Raw genomic sequence first — 16,885 nt, 5'->3', positions numbered from 1 at the left:
CAGGATTTTCATCTTAGGAAATGGCATCATCATTTAACCAATTGCTGAAGACTGTTGACCTGAGACAAATAGACTGCCAGATATTTCTCCAGCAAAGAAGAGTTTATTCAGGATCAGAAGAGAATTGCAATCCCAGGTCTGTAACCACGGTGAGCCTCAGGCAAGCCCCACATGGCAAGGGAAGGAGAACATTTTATACAGAGTAAAAGGAAGTTGACAGGGCTATAGTAGACAGAGTTCGTGGCTTTTCGTTGGCTGAGTCCTTGCCAGGAAAGAAGAGAAGTATTCCTTCTTCCTGTTGGGTTTTGCTATCTTCATAGGGCATGATAGATCCCCGTCCGGTGTCTCAAACCTATTTAATCGAGGTTTCTGTGTATTAATCTTTTACAAGAAAAATCCTAGGGTATCCCTTCGTCTCCATTCAATTACCACTATCCTAATGAAAGGGAACATTTTTCACCAATTAATTGATTTCCCACTTTCCTCTTGTCCAGAACAAATCCATTCTTCACATAGCAGCCTATAACTTATTTTCAAAACGCCAGGCAATGCATATGATTCCCCTGCTTAAAGTTGTTGTTTTCTGCAGTATGTAGAATAAAATCCAAAATTCTTTTCATAGTGTTTTGCTCATCTATCTCCAGCCTGTCTTCTAACCTTACGGAACACTGTGTTTTTCTTAATAAACTGTAATCAGCACATTTTACCAGTTTCAACAGCGGAATAGGACATGGAGGCAGGGGATTCATTTCCTCTTCTCATAACCTTGATTTTTCTTTCCACCTCTTTGACTTGAGTGACTCTACAATATTCATGAAGCAAACACTCACCCTTATGGAGGTCTTTCCTGATCACTCTATCTAAAGTAGACACACCTAGATCCTTTCATGTAAACATTTGTTATTTCTTTGATAGAACATATCAAAATCTGACATTATTTCACATGTTTGATGATTATTTTTATATATTTCATGGTTGCTCCGTCAAAAAGCAAGCTTTCTGAGCCAGCGTGACCTTGCTCTCTATTTCATTTACACCATGATGCTTGTTTCACTAGGCATTCAGGAAAATGTTTGTGGAGTAAGTAAATGAATGAATATCCAAGTTACTCTTTGGTGGGCTGGCCATGTTTCTTTGTGAGGGAGAGAAGGAGCCAGAACAAATGAGTTAAGGTTCTGGTCATTTGTGAGCTTCATAGATGAACGTGTTACAGCCTCTGTGTTCAAGAAACATGAATAAAATGTTTTGTTGATACCAGTTAATGGGAAAAATGACAAATAACTTGTTTTCACTGGCTTCTTTATAATGGAAAATTCACTTATGAGTGGTTATTCTTAAAAGAAAAAGAGAAAAGGGGGAAACAGAAGATAGTAGAGGTTTGAAGTGTGAAGTTGCTGTTGCTGTGCTTAGGTAAGTTGTTGAATTAATCTATTCAGTTACATATTCATTTTCTAATTAACTGATATGAACAGTTCAAGTACTGCCTAGTAGTTTATTGCTGCAGGTCAAAATGTCTCAGTGGATGTGCAATTCTAAAAATGGCTCTGCAGTTACAGTAGTTTTATTTATCCACAGGCACTGAAAGCATCAAGCAGCTTCTAATTGCTAACAGAGAAAGACTTAGCCTTTCCCAGCCTGTTCTCTTTCCTGACCTACATTAGAACAGATATTGTCATTTCTGACAAGAAGAATGAGACCAACCACAAATAATATGTGACAAAAGTAATTAATTTGTACATGTAAGAACCTATCAATCCTTTGCAGCAAAGAGTTCTCCTAGGAAGAATTTTTACAAAATTGCATTTTCCAATCAGGTCCCTTGATAATTGGTAAATGTGAAATGCAGTGCCCAAACTTTATAGAATCTGGTTCCCTCTCACATATGGCCTGTGATGTCCTAAAATTAGAATAACTGGTACAGGCAACAGTGACCCGACATAGGGTAAATCTCACTTCCAGACAATTACTGTTAAAGGCATAACCTATTTAAACAAAGTAACAGGGAATTGCATATAACATAAGGAAATAGGGGCATAGATTAGGGTAGCATTTTAAAATTCTCTTGCAAATAGGTAATTAGCAGGTAAAAATAGTAAATAAGCTTGCTCCAACTGTCTCCAACTAGAGAGAAAGTTATTGGAATTTAGATGGATCTAATATTTGCCTGCGTAAAGCCAGGTAAGTGAAGCAGAGGTTGTGAAGTTCAGGTAGAAAGATCATGAAGAAAATATTTACTTTTTTGTTAACTTGAATAATATAAAGTTCCACTGATGCAAATGTCATTTTGTAGAGCAGTTCTGTGTAACAAAGAAGTCACAAAAAATATACATTTAACTCCTTTGTTAGCATATGGAAATTTTCTAAAATTTAGTTTTTTCCCTTTATTTGCTTATGTTTTAGGATCTCTGCTAAGAAGTCTTCTATTCCTATAGGAACATAAACATGTCCATAAGTTAATTTTAATCTTTTATTAAATATTGATTATATACAAATAATATTTTCATCATGTGTGTTCAAATAATAGAGTCTAAAGTTGATAACTTTATTCTCCTGCAGAATATTACAAGGACTGAAGAACATGTAATTCTTTAATGTAATTCAGTTTTCTCTCTCTTCTTTTCAATTCTTGTTTAGATTTTAGTATCTTATTTTAATCCATTGTGTGGATTGATTGTGTCCCCAAAAAGATATGTTTAAATTCTAAACCTCCTTATCTGAGACTGCGACTTCATTTGGAAATCGGGTCTTTGCTGATGTAATCAAGTTACAATGAGGTCATACTGCAGTAGGGTGGGACCTAAATCAAATATGACTGGTATCTTTACAAGAAGAGAAGAGATAACAGAGACGCACAATGAGAATGCCATGGGGCAATGGAGCAGTGACTAGAGTGATGTGTCTATAAGACAAGGAATGCCAAGATTTGCCAGCAACACCAGAAGCTAAGAGAAAGGCATGGAACAGATTATCTTCTAGAGCCTTCAGAGAGAGCTCTCAACTCCCTACCTCCTAAAGTGCGAAAGAATAAATTTCTGTTGTATACAGCAACCCGGTTTGTGGTACTTTGTTACAGTAGCTCAAGGAAACTAAGACACCTCTCAAATGTGAGAATACTATTATTGCTTTGTTCAAGAAATGTTTGTTTATATGTACTCATATATTTCAAATATCTTGGCTCATGATTTTTTGTGCCAAACAATTTTCTGTCTGGGATTCATTCTCCTTTATCTGGAGTATAACCTAGACAATATGTATAAAGAGAGTTTTGGTGGTAAAAACAATAGTAACCAAAAAAAAAAAAAAAAAAAAAAAAAGGAACAAACCTAAATTTGTATTCATCTAAGCAAGTCTTTATTTTGCCTTCATTCTTTTTTTTTCTTTTGTAAAAAATATATTTAATTTCTTTATGCATATATACTCAGATAGTACATAATACTCCCTCAGTGTATCAAGTGATCAGATATATGCCTCTCCCCTGTTTTCACTTGGTTACTCCTTCTCTTCTTCCTCTTCCCCTCTGCCACATTAACTTTCCCTCTATCCTCAGCTCCACAAGGTAGCCCATGTAACTACTATATAACCTGCCATGTTTTTCTTCTCATATGTAATGGTTAGTTTGATGTGTCAGCCTGGGTAGGTTATAGTACCCAGTTATTTAATCAAACACTAGTCTATTTGCCTTCATTCTTGGAAGATAGCCACTGGGTATGCAGTCTCAGGCTCACAGTTATTCTCTCTTAGCACAACGCACAAAATGATGTTGTCTTCTAACTAGCATTTTAACTATTGGAAAGTCAGCTCTCAGTCTCATCCTGGTGCCTCTGTAGGCAATTTATCTTATCTCACTATATAATTTTCAAAATTTTTTTAGCTTTTGTTTTGTGCAGATTGACTATGACATGTCGAAATTCAGATTTCTTTTCACTTAATGCTCTTAAGAATTGATTATATTTCCTAAATCTGAGGATTATTTCCTTTAAGTATAGGAAAATTATCAGCTATTATCTTTTTGAATAATGTCACTTCTCTTTCTTATGCATCTAAGCATGTTACATCTTCTCAGTCATTCACATTGCTTATCTTCTCTTTAACATATTTAACTTCTTTTTTTCCTTCTGTGATTCTATTTGCAAAATTTATATAATTCCGTTTATATGTTAATTGATCCTTTTTCTTGACTCCTTAGATATTTGCATTGTCTCTTAAGTGTTCATATTTTAATTATTTTATTTATTTATATAAAACTATATATAGTTAATTAAATTTTATTTTGGCTTATAACCCGGATATCTGTACTTTTTGGCAATCTGACATTTCTGTCTCTTCTGTAAGTTCTTGCTCATGATTGTTTCTTTTATTTGTGTGATTTTTTTTTTTAACTCTGATTTTATTTCTTCTGGAACATTATCTATGGGATTCCTGTAAGGCCTGACTGAAAGAAGCGTTTCTCTGGAGAGTACTTGCATTTGCTTCTGCCTGGTGCCTGAAGGTACTTATACAGGATCACTTAAAAATAAATTCTCAGCTTGAAAGGTTCAGCTCACTAGCTGCAAATCCAGACAAGGACCAGTTTGTGAGTATGAATTCTCAGGAGAGATTTCTTTTTCTTTCCATCCAATGCCAAAATCCCAACAGACAAGTTTCTTTGTTATTTTTTCCCTATAGTAAATGTATTTCTCTTTTACTTTATTCCACTAGTGGAAGTGCAATTGAGCACGATAGGCCTTGGAAACTGTTTTATTATTATTACTAAATTTGAATATACATATACCCTTTGGTCTAGCAATTTTTCTTCTCTGTATATATTCAACAAAAATGTGTACATAGGTACAACAAAAATGTTCATGGTTGCATTAGCTTTACAGAACAACCAGATGTAGCCTAAATACCCATCAATAATAGCATAAATAAATAAATACTGCTATAGTTAGAATACAGAATATTATACAGAAAATAGGTGGAGTATAGTACTGCTGCTGCAGGTGGAAACATAACAGAACAAAATAAGCCAGACACAGAATGTCTGCTATGTGATTCCATTTGTATGAAGTTTTAAAGAGGCTAAACTAATCTAAAATGTTGGGTGTCAATAGGATGATAGACTCCAGGAAAAGGATGGGATAAAGACAGGGAGAAGTTACTGAGAGTGGTCTCTGGCAACAGACCTAGGTTACAAAGGTGTATTCACTTCGTTATTATTCTTTGAATACTGTGATGGTTAATTTTATGTATCATGGCCATGGGGATTGGGGGTTGCAGATTCTGGGTGTATCTGTGAGGGTGTTTCTGTATAAGATTAGCACTTGTATCAATAAACTCAATAATGTTGGTGGGCATCATCCAACCCCTTGAGAGTCTGAATAAAACAATGGGTAGAGGAAGGAGGAATTTATCCTGTTTTGCTTTCTGCATACCTTCTTGGGCTCATCTCACATTCTCACATTCTCCATCCTTTTGATTGGTGAGCTGAGGTTTACACCTTATAGGCTCCCCTGGTTCTCAGGCCTTCAGACTTAGACTGATTATACTATTGGTTTTCCTAGATCTCCAGTTTGCAGACATCAGATCGTGAGACTTCTCAGTCTCCATAATCATGTCAGCCAATTCTTTGTGATAAATATATCATCTATCATCTATCTATCTATCTATCTGTCTATCTATCTATCTCCTACTATTGTTTCTCTGAAGAATCCTGACTAATACAGATATATATTTATGATTTATGCACTTTATGTCTGTAAAAGGCTTAACTAAAAAATAAGAAAGAGAAAGTATGTATTGAATTATACCTCCAACTTCCTTATATCCCCTCACTGACCCACTGGGCACTTAAGATATAAAGTATAATTCTCAGCAAGGCGTACTTAGCCACACAAGGTCAACTGCTTACCTTCCTCTCCAACTAATGGATCATCTCTATCCCTTGCTCAATCCAACTCAGCCACATCGATATTTTGTTTCCTTCATATAGCAATGTGTTTCCCAAGTTAAGGCATTTCCATGTGCTAGTCCTTCTTTCTGGCATTATCTTTCCCATACTTGCAATATTTTAGCTTCTTACTCAACCTTTAACTCTCTGATGAATGTCACTTTTAACAGGACACTTTAATGGATCCTTAAATAAATTGAACATGAAATTCGCTAAGAAATGAGAATTTTATATATCTTAAGTCTGAAAAGTTTATTTTCATCATGCAATCAATTTCACCTCAGATCTCAGGCCAAAAATATATAATTCCCAGACAGTATTACATAAAAAAGAAACAAATATATATATATAATCCTGTACAATGTTGTATCAGTTATCTATCGCTTAGTAGCAAACCTTCCCAAATCTCAGTTGCTTAAGTAATAACCATTTATTTTGTTCATGATTTTGTTGATCAATAATTTAGCCTGATATCATTCAAATCGTTCTTCTGGTCTCAGTGGTCTTTCTTATGTGTCTGTTGAAAATTGTGAGTTTGCAGTCTGCTTCTCGGTGTAAGCTACCTATAGAATGGAACACTCTCACTTGTTGTCTCTCATACTCCAGCAGGCTAGTCCAGGCTTTTTCTCCTGGTGGAGGTGGAAAGGGAAAAGAGAGGACAGAGAGAGGGAGAGAGAAAGAGAAGAAAAAGAGGGAGGAGAAGGGGGAAAAGGAAGATAATTTACCTTTAAGGATCTTAAAGACAAAGATCAGAACTTGTTTAGCATGCATTGTATTCCATTTTTCAAAAAACTAACAAGTCCAGCACAGATTTCAGAAGTGAGAAAATAAATTTCACTTGTTGAAGGAAGAAGCTGCAAAATCATGTTGTATGTATACAAGAGGTCATTAACTGGGCCACCATTGCAACCAATCTACCACAAATATTAATCAACCAACAAGTATTTATTGAATATATATGTTATACGCTTTATTACCATAAGATATAAGGGATACAGAAGTATGAAATATTACCTCCTTACAATTTTTTAAAATTTAACCAATTTAGTTAATAATAATATAACATTATGATTTTCAATATCTTTTTGCCCAACTTAATTAAGAAATATGATGCCAATTCATTTGTTAAAAACAAAAAAGGGGGTATACTGCCAGAGACACTCAATGAGAGAAGAGAGGTGTTAAAGTAAGAACATGTCTTACTAAGCCATGTAGATATTTTAGAAGGTAAAGCTGGTGGTCTCATAAGCTGTAAAAATGTCATCTGGGTGAGAAGACAGCCCTTGAGGAAGCACTCACTGGCCAACTGTATCACAAACACAGGAAATCAAAAGAGTAATGAAAACCTTAGGGTGGAGTAATGAGGAGAGAATAGAGAAGAAAGATTGCACATATAATTGCCTCGGTAATACAGAGTTGATAATTCTGAGAAGTATCTCCCTCCCTCTATATTTTCACATGAAATTTTGATTCCATAAGACAAAATGATCATAAGACACCAGCATCAATTTATGGGTAAGAAAACAGATCCACATGGGTATTGGTAATCAAGACATATTGGCTATTCACCACTTTGAGCATCAATATATCAAAAGAAACAAAAATTTACATAGAAATTTTACACACATCAATTATCTACTTGTATGAGGCTGGATTTTTTTCACATATGCCAACCAAAACAACATATTGCAAACAATTGTATGCAGAAGCAGATATGAGGACCTGGATGCCTTCTATTAAGTAAGATACTAATGAAATTTGTAAAAGATAACTTAATGCCACTCTTTCCCCTTTTTTTCCAAAAAATCTAGTTAATTTTCACAAAAATTGTTTTATGGTAGCATGCAATTGCTCTATTATTATTTTACATGAATTAATGCATCATTACTTAAAAATAGTTGTATCTATAATACAATAAATATCAATCCATATAACCCACATAAACCCAACTTAATTGGCAACCTTAGGAATTTTCAAAATTGTAAACAAGTTATGAGACCAAAGTACTACAAAAAGTACTTTAACAAAATGAGAAATAGGTTATTGCTGGGTATATTCACTGCAGAAATAAGGGACTTCAGGAAGACTGAAGGCTATAACATTGCCTTATCCTGAAGGAGAGCAAGAAATAAAACTTTAACAGTGTAGCTATCTATTTAAGCAATAGAGTATCAAAAAGTTATTTTATCACTGTTCTTTACTTTCATTTTCTATGATTTTCCAAACAGGCAATATGAGCAAACACACAAAACCATGAAAGGGACAGATGTTTTCTGAAGATAGTAAAAAGTCCAGTACACTTTTGGAGAAAAACAGAAAACAAAGAAACAGAAGAGCAAAACACAGCCAATGTTGAAGGGTCTGGTGTTTATGAGATTGGCCTTTCTTCTGCACTTGAAGTCTTCAGAGTATGGTATGAAGATAATAGAGTGGTCAGGTTTGAATTTATAATAAGAATTTGTTGGCAGTGTAGAAGAGTCAACTGGACCATCAGGTGGAAGGCTTCTATAATAATCTTGGTGGCATGAAGAGGGTCTTTACTAATCAGGGAGTGTGATAATAGAAAACATGGATTAAAGGTATATAAATACATGGATGTGATATGTGTGCTTACCTAACTGGGAAAGAAAGAAACATTTGGAACAAATGATGCTACCTTCCCGCAGAAGCTATGCAAAACTTATATTGCAGTTTTGAATAGGTAATTAACCCACCTGATAAACAACTAAAATGCATTACGTGGTAACAAAACTTAATTACAAACTCCAAGTGTTGTGGCTCAAAAGAGATTAAAGTTAGATTAGTCAGGACATGAATGAGGAAAGGCAGGTGGGAATAAGAATGGGTTTTTGTAGTTCACCAAATAGGGGCTGTTGGTTTGAGAGTAGAAGTGAAAGGTGGTTAAGTTGGAGGTGTTATGGCGAAGGACTGAAAACTAAGTGGGAGTTTAAAAACTTCCTGGAACCACTGAGGAGCTAGCGAGGAAATTACAGGACACAATACAGGTATGATGAATGAATGAATCAAGTCTGTAACATGAGTGAAGAATAGTTAGGAAAGTATTAATCTGGTTAGTGGTGTATATAGCAAACGAGAAACCATTAATCAAATGTCTATGTTTGGATACTTTAAAGTGAATGTAGAGGTAAACTCAACAATTTGAACCTTATAGAAAATTAATAAATTTACCTTATTGCTTATCATTATACAAGTCAGCTTGTCACTCCCTCTTGTGAGAGCACCAGAATCACAACTAAAAGCTGAAGAATCATCAACAGGAAGACACAGGAACTCACCAAAAAAGACACCCCACATCCAAAGAAAAAGGAGAAGCCACAATGAGATGGTAGGAGGGACAAAATCACAATAAAATCAAATCCCATAACCACTAGATGGGTGACACACAAACTGGAGAACAATTATACCACAGAAGTCCACCCACTGGAGTGAAGGTTCTGAGCCCCACATTAGGCTTCTCAACCTGGGGGTAAAGCAATGGGAGGAGGAATTTCCAGAGAATCAGACTTTGAAGGCTAGCAGGATTTGATTGCAGGACTTTGACAGGACTGGGGAAAACAGAGACTCCACTCTTGGAGGGCACACACAAAGTAGTGTGCACATAAGGACCCAGGGGGAAGGAGCAGTGACCCCATAGGAGACTGAACCAGACCTACCTGCTAGTGTGGGAGGGTCTCCAGCAGAGGTGGAGTGGCTGTGGCTCACCATGGGGACAAGGACACTGGCAGGAGCAGTTCTGGGAAGTACTCCTTGGCGCGAGCCCTCCCAGAATCAGCCATTAGCCCCACCAAAGAGCCTGTAGCATCCAGTGCTTGGTCGCTTCAGGCCAAACAACCAACAGGGAGGGAACTCAGCCCCACCCATCAGCAGACAAGCAGATTAATGTTTTACTGAGCTCTGCCCACCAGAGCAACAGTCAGCTCTACCTACCACCAGTTCCTCCCATCAGGAAGCTTGCACAACCCTCTTAAATGGCCTCATCCACCAGAGAGCAGACAGCAGAAGCAAGAAGAACTACAATCCTGAAGCCTGTGGAAAGAAAACCACATTCACAGAAAGATAGACAAAATGAAAAGGCAGAGGGCTAAGTACCAGATGAAGGAACAGTATAAAACCTCAGAAAAACAATTAAATGAAGTGGAGATAGGCAACCTTCCAGAAGAAGAATTCAGAATAATGATAGTGAAGATGATCCAGGATCTCAGAAAAGGAATGCAGGCAAAGATCGAGAAGTTGCAATAAATGTTTAACAAAGACATAGAAGAATTAAGGAACAAACACCTAGAAGAATTAAAGAACAGAGATGAACAATATAATAACTGAAATGAAAAATACACTAGAAGGAATCAATAGCAGAATAACTGAGGCAGAGGAATGGAAAAGTGACCTGGAAGACAGAATGCTGGAATTTACTGCCACAGAACACAATAAAGAAAAAAGAATGAAAAGAAATGAAAACAACTGAAGGGACCTCTGGGACAACAATAAGCAAACCAACATTTGCATTATAGGAGTCCCAGAAGGAGAAGAGAGAAATAAAGGACTCGAAAAAATACTTGAAGAGGTTATAGTCGAAAACTTCCCTAACATGGGAAAGGAAATAGCCACCCAAGTCCAGGAAGCGCAGAGAGTCCCAGGCAGGATAAACCCAAGGAGAAACACGCCGAGACACATAGTAATCAAACTGACAAAAATTAAAGACAAAGAAAAATTATTAAAAGCAGCAAGGGAAAAATGACAAATAACATACAAGGGAACTCCCATAAGGTTAACAGCTGATTTCTCAGCAGAAACTCTATAAGCCAGAAAGGAGTGGCAATGATATATTTAAAGTGATGAAAGGGAAGAACCTACAACCAAGATTACTCTACCCGGCAAATCAAAAGCTTTACAGACAAGCAAAAGCTAAGAGAATTCAGCAGCTCTATAACAAATGTTAAAGGAACTTCTCTAAGTGGGAAACACAAGAGCAGAAAAGGACCTACAGAAACAAACCCAAAACAAGAAAATGCTAACAGGAACATACATATTGATAATTACTTTAAATGTGAATGGATTAAATGCTCCAACCAAAAGACACAGGCTTGCTGAATGGGTACAAAAACAAGACCCATATATATGCTGTCTACAAGAGACCCACTTCAGACCTAGGGACACATACAGACTGAAAGTGAGGAGATGGAAAAAGCTATTCCATGCAAATGGAAATCAAAAGAAATCTGGAGTAGCAATACTCAGATAAAATAAACTTTAAAATAAAGAATGTTACAAGAGACAAGGAAGGACACTACATAATTATCAAGGGATCAGTCCAAGAAGAAGATATAACAATTATAAATATATATGCACCCAACATAGGAACACTTCAATATGTAAGGCAAATGCTAACCGCTATAAAAGAGGAAATCGACAGTAACACAATAATAGTGGGAGACTTTAACACCTCACTTACAACAATGGACAGATCATCCAGAAAGAAAATTAATAAGGAAACATGAGCTTTAAATGACACAATAGATCAGATAGATTTCACTGATATTTGTAGGACACTGCATCTGAAAACAGCGGATTACACCTTCTTCTCAAGTGCACAAGGAACATTCTCCAGTACAGATAACATCTTGGGCCACAGATAAAGCCTTGGTAAATTTAATAAAATTGAAATCATATCAGACATCTTTTCTGACCACAATGCTATGAGATTAAAAATCAATTACCAGGAAAAAAACGTAAAAAACACAAACATATTGAGGCTAAACAATACGTTACTAAATAACCAAGAGATCCCTGAAGGAATCAAAGAGGAAATCAAAAAATACCTAGAGACAAATGACAATCAAAACACAATGATCCAAAACCTATGGGATGAAGCAAAAGCAGTCTAAGAGGGAAGTATATAGCAATACAATCCTACCTCAAGAAACGAGAAAAATCTCAAATAAACAATCCAACCTTACACCTAAAGGAACTAGAGAAAGAACAACAAACTAAAGCCAAAGTTAGTAGAAGGAAAGAAAACCTAAAGATCAGAGCAAAAATAAATGAAATAGAAACAAAGAAAACAATAACAAAGATCAATAAAACTAAAAGCTGGTTCTTTTAGAGGATAAACAAAATTGATAAACGTTTAGCCAGACTTATCAAGAAAAAGAGGAAGACAACTCAAGTCAAAAAAATTATAAATGAAAAAGGAGAAGTTACAACTGACACTGCAGAAATACAAAGCATCCTAAGAGACTACTACAAGTAACTCTATGCCAATAAAATGGACAACCTGGAAGAAATGGACAAATTCTTAGAAAGGTATAACCTTCCAAGACTGAACCAGGAAGAAATAGAAAATATGAACACACCAAACACAAGTAATGAAATTGAAACTGTATGAAAAATCTTCCAACAAACAGAAGTCCAGGACCAGATGACTTCATAGCTGAATTCTATCAAACATTTAGAGCAGAGCTAACACCCATCCTTCTCAAACTCTTCCAAAAAATTACAGAGAAAGGAACACTCCCAAACTCATTCTACAAAGCCATCATCACCCTGATACCAAAACCAGACAGAGATACTACAAAATGAGAAATTTACAGACCATTATCACTGATAAATATAGATGCAAAAATCCTCTACAAAATACTAGCAAAAAGAATCCAACAACACATTAAAAGGATCATACACAATGATCAAGTGGGATTTACCCCAGAGATGCAAGAATTCTTCAATATAGGCCAATCAATCAATGTGGTAAACCATTTTAACAAACTGAAGTATAAAAACCATATGATCATCTCAATAAATGCAGAAAAAGCTTTTGACAAAATTCAACATTGATTTATGATAAAAACTCTCCAGAAAGTGAGCATAGAGGGAACCTACCTCAACATAATAAAGGCCATATACGACAAACCCACAGCAAACATCATTCTCAATGGTGAAAAACTGAAAGCATTTCCTCCAAATCAGGAATAAGACAAGGGTGCCCACTCTTGCCACTATTATTAGACATAGTTTTGGAAGTCCTAGCCACGGCAGTCAGAGAAGAAAAAGAAATAAAAGGAATCTGAATCGGAAAAGAAGTAAAACTGTCACTGTTTGCAGATGACATGATACTATACAGAGAGAATCCTAAAGATGCCACCAGAAAACTACGAGAGCTAATCAATGAATTTGGTAAGTTTTCAGGATACAAAATTAATGCACAGAAATCTCTCTCCTATACACTAACAACGAAAGATCAGAAAGAGAAATTAAAGAAACAATCCCATTCACCATTGCAAGAAAAAGAATAAAATACCTAGGAATAAACCTACATAAGGAGGTAAAAGACCTGTATTCAGAAAACTATAAGACACTGATGAAAGAAATCAAAGATGACACAAACAGTTGGAGAGATATACCATGTTCTTGATTAGAAGAATCAATATTGTGAAAATGACTATGCTACACAAAGCAATCTACAGATTGAATGCAATCCCTATCAAATTACCAATGGCATTATTTACAGAACGGGAACAAAAAATCTTAAAATTTGTATGGAGACACAAAAGACCCCAAATAGCCAAAGCAATCTTGAGGGAAAAAAACAGAGCTGGAGGAATCAGACTCCCTGACTTTAGACTATACTACAAAACTACAGTAATCAAGACAATATGATACTGGCACAAAAACAAAAATATAGATCAATGGAACAGGATAGAAAGCCCACAGATAAATCCACGCACCTATGGTCAACTAATCTATGACAAAGGAGGCAAGGATACACAATGGAGAAAAGACAGTCTCTTTAATAAGTGTTGCTGGGAAAACTAGACAGCTACATGTAAAAGAATGAATTTAAAACACTCCCTAACACCATACAAAAAAATAAGCTCAAAATGTATTAAAGACCTAAATGTAAGACCGGACACTATAAAATTCTTAGAGGAAAACATAAGAGGAACACTCTTTTACATAAATCACAGCAAGATCTTTTTTGACCCACCTCCTAGAGTAATAGAAATAAAAACAAAAATAAACAAATGGGACCTAATGAAACTTAAAAGCTTTTGCAGAGCAACGGAAACTATAAACAAGATGAAAAGACACCCCTCAGAATGGGAGAAAATATTTGCAAATGAATCAATGGACAAAGGATTAATCTCCAAAATATATAAACAGCTCATGCAGCTCAAAATTATAAAAACAAACAACCCAATCCAAAAATGACCAGAAGACCTAAATAGACATTTCTCCAAAGAAGACATACAGATGGCCAAGAGGCACATGAAAAGCTGCTCAATGTTACTAATTATTAGAGAAATGAAAATCAAAACTACAATGAGGTATCACCTCACACCGGTTAAAATGGTCATCATCGAAAATCTACAAACAACAAATGCTGGAGAGGGTGTGGAGAAAAGGAAACTCTCTTGCACTGCTGGTAGAATGTAAATTGATACAGCCACTATGGAGAACAGTATGGAGGTTCTTTAAAAAAGTAAAAATAGGGGCTTCCCTGGTGGCGCAGTGGTTGAGAATCTGCCTGCCAACGCAGAGGACACGGGTTCGAGCCCTGGTCTGGGAAGATCCCACATGCCGCGGAACAACTAGGCCCGTGAGCCCCAATTACTAAGCCTGCGCGTCTGGAGCCTGTGCTCCACAACAAGAGAGGCCGCGATAATGAGAGGCCCACGCACCGCGATGAAGAGTGGCCCCCACTTGCCGCAAATAGAGAAAGCCCTCACACAGAAACGAAGACCCAATACAGCCATAAATAAATAAAATTAAAAAAAAAAATGCTGACAACTACCACAAACACCACACAATCCAGAAAAATAAAATATTAAAAAAAAAAAAAAGTAAAAATAGAATTACCATATGACCCAGCAATCTTACTGCTGGACATATGCCCAGAGAAAACCATAATTCAAAAAGACATATGGGGTTCGAGTCCCCGTGTTGGCCGTCATGGCGGACGCGGAGCCGGAGGCTGAGGACTGCAGTGAGGATGGCGGCGGCCCGGCTCCCGCAAGCCAGAGCGGCAGCGCCGCGCTCGTGGCCCCGCTGGGCCTCAAGCAGCTGCGGCGGGTCCTGGAGCAGGTGACGAAGGCGCAGCCACCCGCGAAGCCGCCGCCGCCCTTCGTGCTGCAGGCCGCGGCGTGGCGGCTGCAGGACGCGGCTCAGCAGGTCGCCCTGCAGCTGGGCCCCGGGGCCGAGCCCCCGCGCCCGCCGCTCCTGCTGCCGCCGCAGCAATTGGAAGCCATTTGTGTCAAGGTTACATCTGGAGAGACGAAAGCTCAGGAGAAGCCGATGCCTGCACTGGCCACCATCCAGCCCAAGATAGCCAGGCCGAGCCATCCGCTCGGGAGACACTGCAGCGCGCTGGGGCTCAGCGTCGCCAGCTCTCGGCTGCTCGGGCCGCAGCCCCTCCTGAGCCCCGGGCCACAGCCGCGTTTCCCGAGTCACTCACCTCAGCCTCCCGTTCAGGTGTTCGTCCAGAGGCCACTGCTCGCCCTCCGACCCATCCCTGCGCAGAGAGTCTTGGCCTCTGAGGCCCTGAGTGGACAAGGCACCACGCCGCCCCCTCTGCCAGCCTCTGACCCGCCGGCAGGAACATCTGTTTCATCCAGTCCAGTAAATTTATTTATTTCCAGCTCGCAAACATAATGCACCAAGAAACTAAAAAAATCTTTAAAAGTGAAAACACGTTCTGGACGGATATCTCGACCTCCCAAGTATAAAGCTAAAGATTATAAATTCATAAAAACAGGATTTGGCCGATGGTCACCCCTCAGACTCTGACGACTACTCAGAACTGAGCGTGGAGGAAGATGAAGACCACAGGGGAAGGCAGGCGCTCTTTGATTTATCGAGCTGCTCTCTGAGGCCCAAAACTTTTAAGTGTCAGACCTGTGAAAAGTCATATATAGGAAAGAGGGGGCTCGCCCGGCACTTTAAACTGAATCCGGGCCATGGCCACCTGGAGCCTGAGACGTTGCTGTCTAAGAAAGCCAATGGGAGCATGATCCCGGGCCCCACGGAGGGCAGGACCACCAGCCTGGCATCCCCGGAGCTGTCCACGCCAGCTCTTCTAAGTGAGGAAGGGGCCCGCTCAGCACGGGGTGGCCTGCAGGTAACGTTTCTGTCTGGTGATAGCGTCCTGATTCCTGCCCATCCTTTTTTTTTTTTTTTTTTTTTAATCTTTTTTTGGCCACGCCGCGCGGCATGTGGGATCTTAGTTCCCCGACCAGGGATCAAACCCGCACCCCCTGCATTGGCAGCACAGAGCCTTAACCATTGGACCGCCAGGGAAGTCCTCTGCTCATCATCCTTAAGTTAACTTTATGTTGTCTGCAGTGCTGCCAGATAATCGAGGAGAAGTGTGTCTTCCGTCTAGTGCAGACGGTTTACTGATGGGAACGCAGGCACCAGTCCTGTAGATCCGGTCAGTAAAACTAATCGCAAGCACTCTTGGCTGATGCTGACATGACTGTGGTCCTGGGAAAGGTCCAAGTGGGGGGCGCCAGTCCCCAGGGCTGCTTCCTGGGGCGTCCGCAGTAAGACGTCTGCTTGCCGTGTTCTCTCCTTGCTTTGCCCCTTCTGAAACTCAATCAGACAAAGCAGATACGAGTCATCGTGAGTTTGCATCACCACGTCAACGTTTATTTACTGAAATTTTAACTTACCCAACATGTGTGGTGAGCATTTGTGTGCCATGTACAATAGGTCAGTTATTTAAAAAACAGCAGGTGGATCACTTTAACAAATGGCGGGCCTCTGTGGTCGCCCTCATCCCACTTTGTCTTAAACTTCCTTCCTTTTCCTTTGACTTGTGTTAGCTATTGTTCGTTATTTGTAGTTTTCAGACGTTAAATAGAGAAACCGGCGTTGGAATTGATGTGACTACTTGATGGGAGTTTGTGACTTTAGGGACCTGGAAGCTGTTGAAAATGCGTGTTT

At 38.4% G+C, this 16,885-nt stretch overlaps 1 pseudogene; it reads left to right on the top strand.

Moving 5' to 3' along the window:
• The first annotated feature begins 14,893 nt into the window (after window positions 1–14,893).
• LOC132366258 (zinc finger protein 839-like) lies at window positions 14,894–16,339 on the top strand (annotated as a pseudogene).
• The last annotated feature ends 546 nt before the right edge of the window (window positions 16,340–16,885 follow it).

The sequence above is a fragment of the Balaenoptera ricei genome, chromosome 5, assembly GCF_028023285.1.
Source record: "Balaenoptera ricei isolate mBalRic1 chromosome 5, mBalRic1.hap2, whole genome shotgun sequence".
In the NCBI taxonomy this organism is placed as follows: Eukaryota; Metazoa; Chordata; class Mammalia; order Artiodactyla; family Balaenopteridae; genus Balaenoptera; species Balaenoptera ricei.
The sequence above is the reverse complement of the archived record's forward strand: the minus strand, read 5'-3'. Positions and strand labels throughout refer to the sequence as shown.